We start from the raw sequence: 18,365 nt of genomic DNA on the forward strand, positions 1-18,365 counted from the left end.
AATGCAGCCAGCAGTGCCAAGGAAGTCAAGCTCTGTTGACTGGCAGTGTCAGTCCCTGGATGCTATCCTTCTGTTAAGCTCCAAAACCAAGTAAACAAAGCCCCACACTTCTGAATAAGCAGGAATATCACTCACAGCGGTCAATTAGGACTTACTCTAACAAGACAAGGTCCCATAAGGTATCTGTCCTGGGGCTGGGTCAAATCTGACATGCCCAGAATACCTCTGACTTCTCCTGATTATAACTTTGAATTTCTTTGCCATTTAAAATCAAATCATCAACTCTTTAAGACTCAGCAGAGATGGGATCTATAGAAATGAATATATGCAAGCAGGTATATGAGAAACCCCACTTGCCCCCTCCATCCCCATGGCTCTCCATCTTTGATTCCTGTAGCTGCCACCATGCCCACCACCCAGGAAGGGAGACTGCTTTTTTAACTCTGGTTCAAGGGAGGACATGAATGCTTTTCCTTAATTCCCTTAGTACAAATGAGATATATTGTCATTTAGGAAAAGGAGCCCCAAAGAAAAGAAACAGAGTCATTACAGAGCAATCTTTGAGTGGTCAATTTTCAAAAGGACATGATTCTGATGCTACAACAACTATATTGTGGTCCTAATGGCTGGTAAATCTGCCTGGACATTTTCTTGGTTTATTCTATTAGTTAACCCATTAACTGGTTAACCTATTGCCTATAATCCTTTATTGAGAGAGGGTATTACCATCTGGGTCAAGGATGGAATGACTACATTCTTTCTCACCCACACCCATCACCCCCAATACTCTAAGTTCCATTTTTTCTCTGATATGAGAGACTCCTCATCTATAGCTTTCCTAACTTCCCATATCCAATTGGTCAGCCAACCCATGAAGGGCACTGCTCAATCCCAGAATTCCTAAGAGCTTACGGACACCTGCATCTTTTTTTTTTTTTTTTCTTTGCCTTGCTTGAGGGAAAGATGGACATCACCCCACATGGTAGACTGCATTCCTAAACAGAAACCATAGCTACTAATCTAGAAGCTAGGAAGAACTTACATAGTCTTCTAAAAACCAGAGAGGGTCCATGGAGGGGAGCCACACAGAACCTAAAAAGACATAGGCTTCCTTAGCCCGTTTTCCCCCTGGAGCCAGACATAAGCAGCTCAGAGACTTTTTACTGACTCTCAGGAGGAGGAGGCTGTGGTTGTAGTTCCATGCTGGGACCCAGCCCACACTGCCTACTGCCTTAAGCGATGAGTGGCTCATTATCTGTTATGTGAGGCCCAATAGAGGTTTATCCCTACTCGACTTCAGAGAGGTTGGAGAACATATCACCTACACGGCCAGATGCTGCTTGGCCTGTGGGAGTTACTATCCTTGAGGAAGGCATATTCAGGGTGGAGACCCAAACCATGGTGAGGTGGGTGGGTAGGAGGGCATGAGAGGGCTGCCTAGAAGAGTACTTTTTGTATGATTTTTTTTTTTTGGCAGTTCTCCACTTCCTCGCCCATATTCCTTGTCTGTGATACAAAGCACTTCACAAAATGATCCTTATACTCTTCTCGAAGTTCTATTGCTCTATAAGAGGGTTAGCAGATGGGTCACCAGATTTCTGAATACTATTGGAAGGACATTTTACAAACCAGAAATACCCAAATCTATGCTGTGTGAAGTTATTGTCAATAACTGTGTCCTATTTTCATTTTATTTTATAATAGATTATGTACCTTTTAGTTCAATTTTAAAAAGTAATTTTAACATCCACACAAGTAAAATTCAAACTTAAAAAATTTTAAAGTTCACTTCTTCCTTGAGAAAGAACAGAATGATGTAATGTCTAAGAGTATGGACTCTGTAAGCACCTGGCCTTCTTTGAGTCTTAAATCTGATACTTATAATTTGTATGACCTCTGGAGCAAGTTACCTAACCTATGCTTCATTTTTCTCAGTTACAAACTGGGGATGATATGATTTCTGACCTCAGATGCCTACTGTAAGGTTTAATATGCCTTCATATGTGTAAAGCACTTGATACAGAATTTAGGTCATAAAAAGCCTTCTGGGAATACTAGCTACCATTATCATTGTTCCTGATTGGAGGTTCAGTCTACTGCAGTAATCAGTTCAGAGGTCACCCATGAACTCTAACCATACTCTCAGAATCTTCTGGGAAAGCAATTAAGACAGATGACAAAGTCTCTATAAAAAATATGAAGTAGTTTCTCTATTGGGGAAAAAAAAAAATAGAGTGTAACCCTGCTGCCATGCCTTACAAGAGCTGAAAGGGCAGCCTGGATCAGTCCATCTCTACAGAGACTCCAATCTTACTATTTTGTTCAAAATGTATTTGGGATAGAATCTCAGATTTTATTTTATTTTTTGGTCAACAGTACCTAGAAATTACCCTTTACTGTTCTTGGTCTTCCTTCCTGTTCTCCCCCTCCCCTCACAACTACTTTCATTCCTGGCAGAGTCCAAGAATCCTCACATCCTCTAGCACGCAACACCACCTAGCAAACAAATCAAATTCCTTACCAAGACTGATGACTTCTCATAGTAAACATCTGATGCATTAGGTAGGCTAAAGGGGCAGAGATTTGAGATCTGTTCCCTTTGGATGATGCGTCAGAAAAATATAAAGAGCTTTCATTTCTTCCAGAGACACGAACATCCTAACCAGGGTACCAATTTCCTTTTAGAGCAATCAGCATTTTCCCCAGATGATAGAGTAGATCCTCATTATTTGTAGATTCCATATTTGTGAGTTTGCCTACTTGCTAAATTTTATTTGTAACCCCAAAACCTTACTTGCAGTACTTTTTTGGTCATTAGTGGGCATGCACAGAGCACAAAAATTTTGAGTTGCCCCACGTGCAAGCTCCCAGCTGAAGTCAAACAAGGCAATATTCTGCCTTCTAATTTCAGCTCTCATACTATAAACAAGCTTCCTTTTCACAATCTACCTATTACATGTTTTTTTGCGTTAGTGTGCTTTTTGTTGATGATGTCACTGTTTAAAACGTCTCCCAACTGTAGTGCTAAACTGCTGTCTAGTGTTCCTGTGTGTAAGAAGGGTGCCTTAGGGAGAAAATACATGTTAGATAAGCTTCCTTCAGGCATGAGTTACAGCGTTGTTGGCCATGACTTCAAAGTACTGAATCAACAATACATTAAATAAGGTGTCTTCAAACAGAAACACACATGAAACAAGGTTATGTACTGATCAGTTGACAAAAATGCTGTGACCAGAGGTTTGCTGTGACCAGAGGTTTGCAGCAACCTAACCCTGTATTTCCCCCAGGGGCAACGGTTCAGTAGTCATTAATTCAGTGTTTGTGGCAACTTTAAAGAACATAACTGCAACAAATAATGAGAATCAACTGTATATCCAAATCTAAATCAATTCTTTCTAAGAATTCTCATCGCTAGCCACTCTCCAATGGTGCAGTAGGCTGTCAAAACAAAAATACTCCTCCAAGGTAAACTTACTTGTTACATAAATTGAAAAACTGAATCAAGGTATCTAGCCATTGTGATAAACATGTCTAACCTACCTTATGTGAAAAAGGATTCTGAGATAGCAAAAACAAAATTTAGTTTAAGGATAGGGATAAAAGATAAAACAAAAATCATTACTGAAGTACTATTCCCTTCCTTTTCCACCTACTGATTTAAATGTCACCCCAATACCCTATCACCCACCAGATAGTTACCCTTATCTCTACTACCAAAAGCTATAGCTGGCATGAGGCTATATTGACAAGGGGATAAACAGACAAGAGTGTCTATTTTTCTATCTCCCTTTGTTTCATGCCCATAGAAAAATAACTCAGTATTCACATATCACCCTTCTCTTACAACTTATAGAAGCCTTAGAGGAGAGAGCAAAAGCAGGCATGGTTTTCTCTACCACTTATCATCATCTACTCCATCCCAATGGGGAAGTACTAGGTTCAGAGTTACAAGGATGGGCCCTTGCCCTGAGACAGAGAGACACAAGTGACCCAGTGCAAAGACTGGGATCACCCAAGACCACCCTAACTTCTGACACCTAATGCAAGGTTGGGGGCCCTCAAGCTCACTTCTGGCACCAACTACAAGTTTGAATTTCCCCAAGAACACCCCCAGATTGAATTACTCACTAGATTAAAAGCAGCAAAGGGAAGAGGTACATAGGGCGGAAGTCAAAGGTGTTCCAGGTAGGGCGCTTCCCTTGTGGCGCAGTGGTTAAGAATCTGCCTGCCAACGCATGGGACACCGGTTCGATCCCTGGGCAGGGAAGATCCCACATGCCAGGGAGCAACTAAGCCTGTGTACCACAACTACTGAGCCTGCACTCTAGAGCCTGGGAGCCACTACTATTGAGCCCATGTGCTGCAACTACTGAAGCCTGCACACCTAGAGCTCATGCTCGGCAAAAAAAGAAGCCATTGCGCAATGAGAAACCCTCGCATCACAACAAAGAGTAGCCCCTGCTCGCCAAAACTAGAGAAAGCCTGTGACCAGCAATGAAGACCCAACACAGCCAAAAATAAATAAATAAACAAATAAATTTTTTAAAAAAAGTGTTCCAAGTATGAGCTTCCAGTGGTCCTCTCCCAGTGGAGTCATGTAAATAGCACTTACTTCTCGCAAAAAAGATGTATGAAAATACACAGAGTACAGAGTATTGCCAACCAGAGAAGCTCACCCTAGCCTTGGCAACCAGAGTTTTTACTGGGGCTCAGTCATGTAGCTATGGTAGTCAACCATATTGCGTGACCCAGGGACCACAACATAAATCACATTGCCACCACAGATTATCTACCATCGTGCAAGGCCCCCAAGTGAACAAACCTTTTACCTTACCTACCTTTGGCAAGGTAAGATGTGGCTGTACATCTAGTTAGAGGTTTCTGCCCATTCTTCTGTGGATGTGGCAACAATAGCTACTCATCTTTTCCACAAACCCAAGAGCCACTATGTTTTGACTGATGCAGAAGGATCCCTGCCTGGTAAACTAGGGCAGGTGAGATGCAGAGGAGGTAAGGAATGAATCTCATAGATGAGGGGAAGGAGATGGAATGGTGTACTAGTTTATTGTTGCTGCTGTGAGAAATTAACACAAATTTAGTGGCTAAAACAACACAAAAGTACTCTCTTAGAGTTCTGGAGGTCAGAAGTCCAAAAACAGTTTCACTGGGCTAAAGTAAAGGTGCTGTGGGGCTGGTTCTTTCTGAATGCACTGAAAGGAGAGTCCATTTCCCTGCTTTCTTCAGCTTCTAGTGGTCACCTGGAATCTTTCACTCGCATTCCCTTCCTCCAACTTCATAGCACATCACTCCCTTCTCTGTTTCCATCATCACATCACCTTCTCCTGTGACTCTGACTCTTCCTGAGTCCCTGTTATAAGGACCCTTATCCAGGGTAAAGTTCCGTCTCAAGATCCTTAACTTAATCATATCTGTCAAGCCCCTTTTGCCATAAAAAGCAACATTCACAGCATGCAAGGATTTGACATGGACATAGTTGGGGGTCTGTTATTCAGTCTACCTCAAATGGCTTGTATGCCTAAAGGGTCACGGGTACCACAAAAAAAATGTATTTTATCTTCATTTTATCTCACCCATAGTAAGAGATTTGCTATGAACAGCAAATATTTGTTTCTCAGAAATATATATAATATGGGGAAAATTTTTTAAATTTTCTTAATAGAAAAAAAAATCCCTCTCTAAAGAGACATGCATTACATAGCATAAATGTTTTGATAACCTGGGATGTCAGCTGGCTTCAAAGAGTGAAAGGGCTGGGATAAAATAAAATTAAGTAGCTTTGCATAAAAAAGAGCTTATGGAGGGAATCAGAAGCTACTTGGGAAGGGGCGGGGGCGGGATGGGGAGAGGAGGGATCATCAGTGGAGAAAACAAAATGATTAATGAGAATTTGCCAAGTGGTATGTACTGTAAAACTTCTCCCCTGTCTTCCATGAAATCTTCAGTAAAATCCAAAATGTGCATTCATATTTAAAGAAATAGAGTTCTTTTCTGGGTATGAAACAAATTCTGATACCTGCTTGAAGGATGCTGCTGGAGAAAACCACAGAATGACTATAGGATCCCAGCAACTTCTGGGTTACAATGAATAAATGGACATCAAACGTTTCCTTCCCCAAACAACTGCAAACTGTGGAGGAGGAAATCAGTAAAAATCATCTGGGAATTACAGTCATATTTTCTGGTAGTTTAATTAACTTATTGCAATCTGGAGTTAATACCTGGAGTGAAAGCTCAACATCACACCCCTTTTGTACTAGTATGTTAATGCTGCTATAACAAAGTACCACAGACTGGGTGGCTTAAACAACAAAAAACGTGTTGTCTCACAATTCTGGAAGCTAGAAGTCCAAGATCAAGGTGTTGGCAGGATTAGTTTCTTCTGAGGCCTTTCTCCTTGGCTTGGAAATGACTGTCTTTCTCCCTGTGTCTTCACATGGCCTTCCCTTTGTGTGTGTCCATGTCAATCTCTTCTTTTTTTTTAAGCTCTTTATTGGAATATAATTGCTTTACACTGTTGTGCCAGTTTCTGCTATACAACAAAGTGAATCAGGTGTATTTATACACATATCCCCATATCCCCTCCCTCCCATGACTCCTTCCCACCCTCCCTAACCCACCCCTCTAAGTCATCACCAGTCATTGAGTTGATCTCCCTGTGTCATGCAGCAGCTTCCCCCTAGCTATCTATTTTACATTTGGTAGTGTATATATGCCAATGCTACTCTCTCACTTCATCCCAGCTTCCCCTTTGCCCCTCACCCCGTGTCCTCAAGTCCGTTCTCTACATCTGCATCTTTATTCTTGCCCTGTCACTGGGTTCATCGGTATCATTTTTTTTAGATTCCATATATATGAGTTCAGAATGGGAGGAAATATTTGCCAAAGAGGCAACTGACAAAGGATTAAGCTCTTCTTATAAAACAAGTCTATTGGATTAGGACATAACCTGAATAAGCTCATTTTACCTTAATTACCTCTTTAAAGACCCTCTCTCCAAGTACACTCACATTCTGAGATACTAGGGTTTAGAACGTCAACACATCAATGGGGGCTGGCATTAGCATTTTAAGACAGGATGTTAAAATGAGTTTAACTGATAGCTAAAAGCCTTAGTGCTTCTGGCCCAGAGTATGGCATATGTCTTAAAAACTGATTTAAGAGGTTGACTTGACAGACTCAAAAAAAATGTAAATCTCTAATTTGTGTTATTCTCTACAAGAATTCTACCCTACTTAGTTATGTCTTTTTTTTTTTTAACATATTTAACTTTCATTTCAATACAATAATACACTTACTACTGTTTAATCTGCATTTTAACACCACGTGGGGACTCTGGATTTGATTCTTGGTACAGTCAATCCAACATTTTGTAGAAGGGCAAAACTAATTTTTCTTTTGTGATAAGAGTACCTCTCTCAGGAATCAATTCCATAAGGCACTATTTTATCTTATCCTTACAAAAATAACTATATTAATTTAGCTTCACAAAAGACATTTTTCTCTATTTTCTTATGGTAATTATTTTAGGAAAAATTGCCAGTATTTAATAGCTGTTTGTTAATAAAATTTTATCCTGATCCTTACCATAAAATATTTAATATCATTTAACATTTTTATTAAGAATGACACTAAATAACACTAAAATCAAAATGATTCATATTTGCTTCAATTGTGGGTATTCTGAATTTTCTCACTTTAAAAAGTCTCATGAGATTTGTATTCCCATCTGATAAATGAGATTCATCGTCACATGTGATGGAGTCATTGCTCAGATCCCTGGTGCGGGTTGAAAACAGTCCCTAAAATAGGCTGTGTTGCTTTTCCTGGTGTCTTGGCTGTATTATACTACATCTGCAACACTGCAGGTGTCTTTTATTCATTGCAAAGCAGTTTGTGCTATCAAATAACAGCAACAAGTGTGCACGAAGATCAAAAATCAGAGATAGGGTACAAAACAATTGCAAAGAAAGATGAAATGACATATAAGTTGATATTCTTATTTAAAGACCTCTAAAACACTAATTTAAAAAAACAGCTTTAGAATATGGTACTAAAGAAGCCTTGGAAATAGACTTTTGCACTACAGATTTGGTTTAAAAAAGAGAGAGAGATATTTTACTATGATTACTCATAATTAAGAGGCTGTACAGAGAAGAGATTAAGCACATGGACTCAGGAATCAGAATGCCTAGGGTCAAACTTTGTGTTCACCCCTTAGTAACAGGAAATGTTAAGCAAGTTACTGGAACTCATTGTTTCTCAGTTTCCTCAACTGTAAAATGTGGATAAGGATAGTGCTTTGTAGGGCTGTGGTGAGATTGGGTAAGTTAAAGCACTAAGAACAGCAACTGGCACTAGGCAGCACTCAGTAATAGAGCTAAAAGTATTATCGTCTCCTCCTCCTTCTCTCCTTTGATCTCACTCCCATCTCATCACTGCTCTCTCATGTCCTCCTTTTTCCTTTCCCCCCCACTTTCAGCTTTCTACACAGCTTTAACAATTGGCTCTCCTTTTGCATCTCCACTCTGGCCCCTGGTGAATTCAATAACATATTAATAAAGGACCCTGCTATTACTCTTTAATAATAATAATAGCTGGGCTTCCTAGGTGGCGCAGTGGTTAAGAATTTGCCTGACAATGCAGAGGTCACGGGTTCGATCCCAGCTCCAGGAAGGTCCCACATGCCACGGAGCAACTAAGCCCGTGTGCCAAAAAAAAAAAAAAAAAAAAAAAAAAAAAAAATAGCTAACATTTTCTGAGCATTCACTATGATCCTGTTATGCATCCTTTTGTGAAATATATCCTACTCCCCTAAAGCAATCTCCTCCCTGAACCCCTGTGGGAACATACTGTCCTAATTTTCCTTGCTTTTTCTTCCTTTCTCTTAAACGCTGGGTTTCCTTGGCATTCTTTCCCAGTTCCTTCTCTGTACACTTTCTTTTGGGTGGTGAAGATTGTGTATCTTCAGTCACCAACTATAGGCTAATCATTCTCAAAGCCATATCTCCAGCTTGAACTCCTCCCCAAGCTCCAGAACCTTATAGATGTGCACTGAACATCTCAATTTGCATGTCCCACAGTACCACAAAGCCAGCATAGGCAATCTGAGTTCATCTTCACACCAAACCCTCTCCTTTCTTACATTCCTATCTGAAGAAAAAGCATCATCATCCCAATCCCATCCCATCCCAAGATGGAACGTGTTAAATGCTGAGTTGAAAAAGTAAACAGCATGAAAATGGGCTCTGCCTTCATGGAACTTAGAATCCAACTGGAAGATACAGTAGAAGAAACAAGTAAATAGGCCATACTTAATCTTCTGTCTTTTTACTATCACTACTTATATAATTAAGTGTATTCTTTTCTTGGGATTTTTTTCATTAGCTTTCTGTAAAACTGATTAACTGTCATATTTTACTACACATATTTTCTTATTCAGTAACTTTTTTTTTGCATTCAGAAATTTATTATTTTTAAACAATCAAATATCATGACCTTTCCTTCTATGAATTTTTTTCTACCACTTCTAAATTTACAAATGTTTTCTCTATCAGGGAATCTGATGAATATTCAGTTTTTTTCTTCCAGTATTTCTATTTGTTAATGTTTCATTCTATTTTACTTGGAATTTATTTTGATAAGATATTAGTAAAATTTAATTTATGAAGATTTCCAAATCTTTGTTTGTTTGTTGTTGCTGTTGTTGGGGTCTTTATTGATCTGGACCATTTTTAAAGTCTTTATTGAATTTTTTGCAACACTGTTTCTGTTTTATGTTTTGGTTTTTTGTCTGTGAGGCATGTGGGATCTCAGTTCCCCAACCAGGGATTGAACCCATACCCCCTGCAGTGGAAGGCCAAGCCTTAACCACTGGACCACCAGGAAAGTCTCTCCAAATCTTCTTTATAGGTTGAATGAGATATGCCTAGATATCAGTCTCTTTCATTTCTGAAATATATGAGACCACCAATTTTTCTGTCTTAAAATTTGCATCTTCCTTGGTTTAGCAATAGAACTTTTAGGTTTCGTCCTGCTTTTTGAACTTTGACACCTCTCTCCCATTTTCTCATCTCTCCTCCTTTTACCTTCTAGTTGTATTTGTTCCCATAGCTAAAGTCTTGGATATCTGTCCTTATCTTGATTGCTTTCCTTGACTCAAATCTGGCCTATGACATCAAAGATACTTTGATTAGGATGACTTCCTATTCAAATTCTGCAAGAATAAAACTCAATATACAATCTCCTGTAGCCTTCAACTGGCTCAATTTATAATAATCCTCTGTTATATCAAAATCCCAGTCATATACACTCAAAACCTCAGAATCATCTTTAACTCTCCTTTATCCCTCTTATTTCATTAGTTAACAATTTCTACTAAAGCTTACCTTTTAAATATTTTTATTTTTATTTGTATCTATCCCTACATCTTTATTCTAACAGATTAATGATCAAAGACCAGAACTCTTCCTTGTAAATGTGAATAACACCCTAATTTCTCTTTATGAATGCACTCTCTTCATTCTTCAATGTCTACTATGCAACTCTACCAGAGTAATCATTCTAATGTACAACTCCTATCATGCTATTTCCAAAATTTAAAAACTTTAGGGAATAAATGATAAAGTCCAACACTGTTATCCTAATTTTCAAGTCCCTGTATGATCAGATTGTATTTGTTTTAGTTTCTTACTAAAGACCTTTAAACTAAGGGGAAAAGGAAGAGAAGAAAGAAAGGATAAAAAGGAAAGGGAAGGAAAATGAAAAAGCAAAGAAGAAAGAAGAAATGGAAGAGAGGAAAATGAAAATAATTTTAAAAGAAGGGTGTTTTTGTTGGAAATGACAGACACCCAATCTCAAAATAAATTAACCACAGAAATAAAATTGTTGGCACATATAACTAGAAATGTAAGAGCTGAATCTGGCTTCAGGATAGTTGGATCCAGGATTTTACATGATATCATTAGAACACTGTGTCTTTCTCCATTTCACAGGCCTGTTTTCCTTAGTATCTGCTTTATTCTATGCCAGGGTCTCTGTAAAAAGACAGAAAAGATCTAAACCAGTTTATCCAGATCATTTAGCATCACCAATTTCTATCAGTAACTGTGACTGGCTCACCTTGGATCTTATGCCCAATTCTGAACCAATCACTGTGACCAAAGACAAGTGGTACACTCATTAAGCAGATCTGGGACACACCCTCATCCCTGAAGCGAGGTAGTATGAGCCCCACTAAACCAAATGGATGAGACTTGGGGAGAAGAGACTCTCCAAAGAGATTCTGATATGGCATAACACACTTTATGTAAGACAAACTAAACCTGAAAGAGCTAGTGAGCAGAGTAATCTACTAATCTGAAATTGCCAATTCTGCTAATCATCCATTGGTGAAATTTTGTCAGGCTAATTCAATTTCCTTTGTGCTTCACTTTCTTTCACAACAAAATGGGCATAGAAGTTATACCACCTGCTGCTTCCAAAAAACAAGATCCTCAGATGAACCCGGCAGAGTGCTGCCAACATCAGAAATGGCAAAAGTTTATAGAATTCAGTCAGTATGGGCCTTACACTGAAGTTCTTCATATACATATATGGAGCTTTTGGTTTTAAAGCACTTTCATGATGCCTTATTTGATCTGAATAAGACCACCATGAAATACACAGTTTTTCATCTTACACATAATGCTTTGTTTCTCAGGCCATCATCCCTTGAAAACTTCTCAGCTGTTGCATAGAATCAGTCATTTCCTCCCTTCCTACTCTCATTCTTTCCAGCAAAGTCACTTGTAAAGAAGGCGTATGGAGGTATCTCAGTACTGCCTCTATCAGAACTCATTTTGTTAAGGGGCTGACATCTTTTTAGAGGACACTGCATTTCTTCTTTACTCTCCTCCCCAACTAAAAAATAAATTCCCATAGACCCCATACCAAGAGCATCCACAATTTCCTCCAGAATCATCTCTGCTTCTCTTCCAGTCATACATCCTCTAAGTTTTGCAGTCAACTGATTGAGAAATAAAAACCAAAACCAACCAACCAAGAAATATCTAAAATTTCTTCTAAGAAAAATAAGAAAATTCCAGTCTCCTTACTATTAATCCAAAATTTTTCCCTTACAACATAATGAACTTTAACTCTCCTAAGACAGTGACTATAAGTAAGATTCAGAAGCACAGTTTACAGTTTTAATGTTCTCAACAAGAATAACTTTGACAATTAAAAAGGTATAAACTCAAAGAAATAATGTATAACTATGGAAGTCCCTATTTTTGTATTCTCTCCTCCACAATATTTTACAATTGTCTGTACACAGTACTTACTTTAAAATTCTTTCTTAGAATTAATTAAAATATTGCCTTTGGAGATCCTGAATACCAAACTTGCTAGAGAAAAACCTCTTTAATTCAGACCTCATTAATTTAAATTCTGTGCTCTTTCAATTAAGAACTGAAGTAAATTGCCTACCTTTATAATATTAATAAGAAATGGGACATGATAAATGGTGGGTAATATTGAACTACATAATAGGGGGTATTTATCAACTCTGAAAAATAGTTTTTAGTTCTATCATTTACATATCAATTATATAATGTAATTATGATAGATATCCCTTATTGAGTACTGACTGGGGATTATGTGAACTGCTTTATCTTATTAAACCCTCACACAAATCTATGAGGCAATTACTTTAATCTCTTCTTTACAGATGCAAAAATTAAATCTCAGAGAGAAACCACTCAGAGGTTAAATAGAGATGTTGGACCCTAGCTCTAAACATTAGGCTTTTAACCAAAACACTGTACTCTTCCTCCTTCTAAGGGGTGACCACTATTTGGAAGAGTGCACTGATGCAGTAATTTTAAATTATTTTTATACATACCTTAAAGTAAGGCATTTTGGCAAAGAATATTTTGATAACATATTTTAGTTATCATGAAAATTTTAGTATTTGTGTAATGTCTGAAGTAAATACATTTCTTTTTGATGTCCTATAAATATGTCTTCTCATGAGTTGCTGAGAGGTTCCTAGACTTTGCTATTTCCTTTATTATCAATTTAAGTCCACATGCTATATTCCATACCTGCAACCCTCACTTACATTTCTCATAATTTCTAATTCAACCTTTGCTGCCCCCTCAGTTTTCATAAGCCATATTAAATGTTCTAGATATCAAAATTACATTTGTTGGAAAACACATTTGTTGGTCCCAAATTTTAAATAACAAAGATAAATTGCTCTTGAGAGAGGCAGGGGACTAATCATCCCTATAAATCCAAAAATATTTAGTTTCCCATAAAAGCCTTATTCTAATAATTTCATTTTTCCTGTAGTGCTATTTCCCTGGTGGAAAGATCAGGTCAGTGTGTTCCACATTTTTTTGGACAACTTTGTATTTTGGATCAGAAATGTATGGCAGTGAACAGCTGTGGAGAAAATAGAAGGCAGTGTGCTGGATAAATGCTGGCTAAAACACAATGAAATGAATTCTCACTATTTTAGAACAACAACTCTACAAACTATATACTTCCAGTCTTCGTTTTAACTCAGCTCTGCCCTTATAGGTTGCATATGAGAGAGACATGCCCTGGTGGTACCTGCTTCTATGACAACAATCAGTAGGCTAGAATCTGTTCTGGCTATTTCAATTCTATCAAGCTCAAAGACCATTTGTCATATAGGCCCAGAGACAAAAACAAGAGTCCTTCCCAGACAGCTGTGCCTAAGGGCCATGCAAAAGGGAATAGTAGTCCAAGGCATGTCTTTATGGAAAAAATTCCTAAACACTAAAATCCAGCACATGTCTCTCCTGCCCTGTCAGTCTGTCACCTTTCTCAAGCATGGAACAGCTCACTGTAAGTGGACAACATGTTCCCAGCTGCGGCTGACTCATATCATGACAGTGAATCCAAATCAGCATCTTTCCAGTGTGGGAAAAATCTGAACTTAATCAATTCCCTATGTAGAAGGCATTTCCAATTTTTCTCATTCTCTCTGGAGAACAAGAAAGTCACCTACCTTGAGACTTGATGACCAAAACTTGCCCATCTAAAATGTGAAATAAAGGACAAAGATTGTTGATGAATCTCTTACTAGAATGTTCAAAGAGAAAATGCAGATAGTAACAAATAAACCATAGAATCTGGGCAAGAAATCTTTACGTAACGGTAAAGTACATAAAGACAAATAAATGGAAAAGCAAAACAGAACAAAATTTTGAAAACCCTTTCTCCCCACAACCAGCAATTTTCCATAGTAACCTGTTCTTTTTGGTTTTTGTTGTTCTTGTTGTTTCTTGGTTGTTGTCATTCATTTGTTTTCCAAAAAAGCTTTGGGCATATTTTATCTATATACCCATTCTTCCTGGGCGACACAAGGAAAATTTTCAGACAAATATTTAAAGGAACAACATTGGAAAACTTACAAATGTATATTACTGATGAATTATTTAAAATAGTTTATATTATTTTTTCTTTCTAAAATGTTCCTATAGTTTTATGGATCATCTTTCTGAATAAAATTATAAATCATCATTAAAGAGAATGAGGGGGCTTTAGATATCTTATTTCCTTGCTACATATACTAAGACATTTTTCTATATTTTCTAAATGTACCAGAGATATGTATGTCATTGAATTGAACAAAACAATATTAGTTATAATCCTCAAAATTCTACTGATCACATGCTATATTCCAGGCATTATTCTTGTTCCTTTAGCCGTGTTAATAAGTACAATTATTAATAGTAACACTCTAATGTAAGCACTGTTATTATTTCCATTTTACAGATGAGAAAAGTGAGACACAGAGATTTATTTATTTCGCAGCAACCTATTCTGATCACAAATAAGAGTGCTGCTGGAAGACAAAGCCTATTGAAAGCATTTTCACTGCGCAACACAAATGTTCCCATGTTAAAAGCGCTATCAACCAGGCCCCATGGATGGAGCATGTAGGTCGCACCACTGAATGAGACGTTAAGATTCAAGGTAATTGCAGCTGTCTATCAACAAAAGGTCAAAACCTGCAATCCAACACAAAGGCATTCAAAATTTAAAACCCTAGAATTTTTATGTTATAAAATATTTCAGACAAACAAAAAGGTCTAGGATATAGTATAATGAGCACTCACTTACCCACCATTTGTGTATCTCCCATTAGCTTAAGAGCTAAAACATTAAAGTGCAGTTTAAGTCCCCTATGTACCCTTCCCTGACAGCACTGTCCTTACTCTTGCCACAGGTTATCACTATTCTAAATTTGGTATTTGTCTTTCCCATAAATGTCTTTATACTCTTACTACATATATACATATCTTAAGAAATATGTGTAATTATTTTGTAAAACTTTAAATTGCATCATACTGTCTGCATCCTTCTTGCTTAAACATTGTGAGATTTATCCATGATGACATAGAGTGTGCCTGTTTATTCATTTATTCTGATACAGCCTTTCATTGCACATGTATACAATTGTATACATCTTCTAATGATGGACATTTATTTTCTCATTTGTTCTATTGCCAACAATGCTGTTATGAACATAATTGTATACTTATCTTTGCATATATGATTAAATATTTCTTTAGGGCAGGAGTCAGCAAACTATGCCTTTGAGCCAAATCTGGCCTGTCATCTGTTTTTGTAAATAAAGTTTTATTGGAACACAGCCATACTCATCTGTTTATATATTGTTATGGTTGCTTTCACACTACAGTGGCAGAGTTAAGTAGCTGTGACAGAGAATGTGCGGTCTGTAAAGCTGAAAATATTTATTATCTGATCTTTTACAGAAAAAGTTTGCCAATCCCTACTTTAGAGTATACACTTAGGAGTGACATGCTTGGATTGAAGACTACATAAATATTCAATTTTACCAAATGTTGCCAAAGGCCTCCCAAAGTAATGTACCAATTTACAGTCTTCAATAATGTAAAACATCCCCATTCTCATTGTTCCTCAACCTCATCAGCATTTAAAATCTCAAAAGACTTTCAAACTGTGTTTATCTTACAGTTTCACTTCAAATATACTGGATTTTTATAATGGCTCATGTCTGTATTTATGAGGTATGTTTCAGGGTAATAACTGAAATGGTAGAGCAATGGTATAACTCCATTCCAAGGTCAGGCTGAGGCACAAAAGTGCCAAAGGACATCTCCCTATTTGTTTCCACCTAGAGCTCCTCCTCGCAAACACTACATCCCATTCTCTTTCCTGACACTTCCACCCCAGGCACCCTATCTCTAAGGATCTATGTGTCTGGATCATGTGTACCAAGTTCTTCTATAGTTCATAATTTGCTACCTGCTGAATACAGCTTTCTACTCCTTCTATTCACAGATAAATTGCACCATGAAACATAGTCCCAGAGATTTTTCTTGAAGAGAGGGAAGAGAGGAGAGAAATCCTACTGTTTCAGTAAGGGACACATGATCTCCACACTGCAGCATCGAAGGGCAGTTTCTACCACCTACACATGAGGCCAACCTGCTAGGCTGCAGTGAGAGTATGCTGAGAGAAGGAAGGATTCAGCTGTGCTTCTGGCTACTCTGAAGGGGAGGCTCCCTGTCTAGGTACCTCTGGATTATCCAGTTTTGATTAAGCTCTTTGGTGGAAGGAAATCAGCTTTTTATCTTCTCAGTGCCTGTGATTTTGTTCTGGAACATAAGTGTTGACTTACAAGAGTCTAGGTTATTATTATTTCATTTATTTAGTTGGCAGTGGTAAGAGAAATTCTCCTCATGGATATTTCTATAACCTGGGTAGGTAAAATGAGGCAAGAAAGTAGCAGGGGAAGGGCAAGAAGTAAAGGAAGAAGTTTATATGTGACAGTTATTGACATATACTCAAAGTACTGAAATGTCCAGTTATGCTTCAATTTTACAGTAAAGGCTGTTGATCTAGGTGAATTTAAGAGGGAAAAGGTGGATAAAAGAGAAGAGGGAAAATTGGGTGAGGGAGAGAAGAGACGAAATCATTATGAAACAAGAGAAAACCAATGTGAAGAGAAGTTGAAGAAGAGACAGCAATTAATAATAGATACGATAAGTAATTATTAGCATAATTCCAGCCAAGGAGAGGTACAAGTTGGGCTATCATAATACAGGCACATGTGCTGATACTTAAGGACAGGAAGCAGGTACTTCCCATCATGGGGGTGAGTGATTCAGGGCAGCATAGCTCAAAGCCCTGTCAAGCACATACTTCCCAGATGGGCAATGAGTAAGCAGGTGCTGGTGTGCAGGGAGGCCACTCTGCAGCAGACATGCCATGGCCATGATACACTCTGGGAATGAGTCAATGAATTTCCTTTTGAACACTATGTACATGGGTAGAGAATCATGAGACCATTAATTTTGTTCCCAAAGATTTTCTCCTGCATTACTGGCAACCTCCTCCACTATTTTTTTTTTTTTCTATCAGACTAGTTGTCTTCTAAAAATGTCTGGTTTTTAAGCTTTATCTGAGTTTGCTTTCATTCTTCAGGCATCATGCGTCCAACCAATATTTACTGAGGGCCAACTCAGCAAATGAGCTTAAGTACTAGGAAAATAAAAATTAAAAAAGACATGATCCTTGCCCTCAAAAATTTCACAGACACTTAAGTCACATTACAGAGTAAAAAGGAAGAAGACAGGAACCAAGTGTCCAGATCTGGGAGCAATGAAAAATAAACTCTTCCTGGGGGAATCAAGGTATATTTTCAGAATATTTGAGCTGGGTTGTGAAAAATAATGGTGAAAGGGGAGGTTAGTCAAGGTAGAAGGACCAACATATGCAAAGGTACAATGATATGGAAACACATGGCATATTTAGGGGAAATATTTTTTAAACAACCACTCCTGCAGGGTGGGAAGTCCTAGCTTCATATCCTTGAAGTATGAGCACAGGTGCCTGTGGAAGTATCAGCAAGTGTAAGGTGGGTTAGGGCAGGAGAGTGAGGTGTATGACAGCTGAGGAATTGTGACATTATTCTCTAGGGCCCTGCATATCTCAGCAATGTGAATGTAATTAAAGTGAATGGATTGGCTAACTTTCAGCCAGGCACATGATTAAATTTCTCATGGCATTCTGGTGAAGGAAAAATATGGGTTCTATGATGGCATATTTGGTACATCATGTGATCATCTTCAGATACTGGAAGAACTGTTGGGTAGAAGATGGATTTCATATTTTATGCCCAGATCCAGAGGAAGAGCTGGAACTAATAAATGAAAGTTACAGGGAAACATATTACTGGTTTGGGTCAGGAAAAAAAAAGAAATTTCTAGGCAGTGCCTAACTCATAATTAACAACCTATTAATGAGAAATAATTATATTAATGGGGAAAGGAATTGTTCCA

At 37.9% G+C, this 18,365-nt stretch overlaps 1 protein-coding gene and 1 long non-coding RNA gene across 2 annotated transcripts in view; one reads left to right on the forward strand and one right to left on the reverse strand.

Annotated features, from left to right (window-relative positions):
• Nucleotides 1-16,584, forward strand: part of LOC130854614 (uncharacterized) — a 28,729-nt gene extending 12,145 nt beyond the window's left edge. The window contains exons 2-3 of the long non-coding RNA XR_009054072.1: nucleotides 14,809-15,009; nucleotides 16,363-16,584. This is a non-coding gene — a long non-coding RNA (uncharacterized LOC130854614). The remainder of the gene's footprint in view (nucleotides 1-14,808; nucleotides 15,010-16,362) is intronic.
• The window catches only part of LOC130854543 (uncharacterized), a 245,939-nt gene that overhangs the window by 79,777 nt on the left and 147,797 nt on the right, over nucleotides 1-18,365 (reverse strand). The window lies entirely within an intron of this gene.

Source organism: Hippopotamus amphibius, chromosome 1 (genome assembly GCF_030028045.1).
Source record: "Hippopotamus amphibius kiboko isolate mHipAmp2 chromosome 1, mHipAmp2.hap2, whole genome shotgun sequence".
Lineage (NCBI taxonomy): Eukaryota > Metazoa > Chordata > Mammalia > Artiodactyla > Hippopotamidae > Hippopotamus > Hippopotamus amphibius.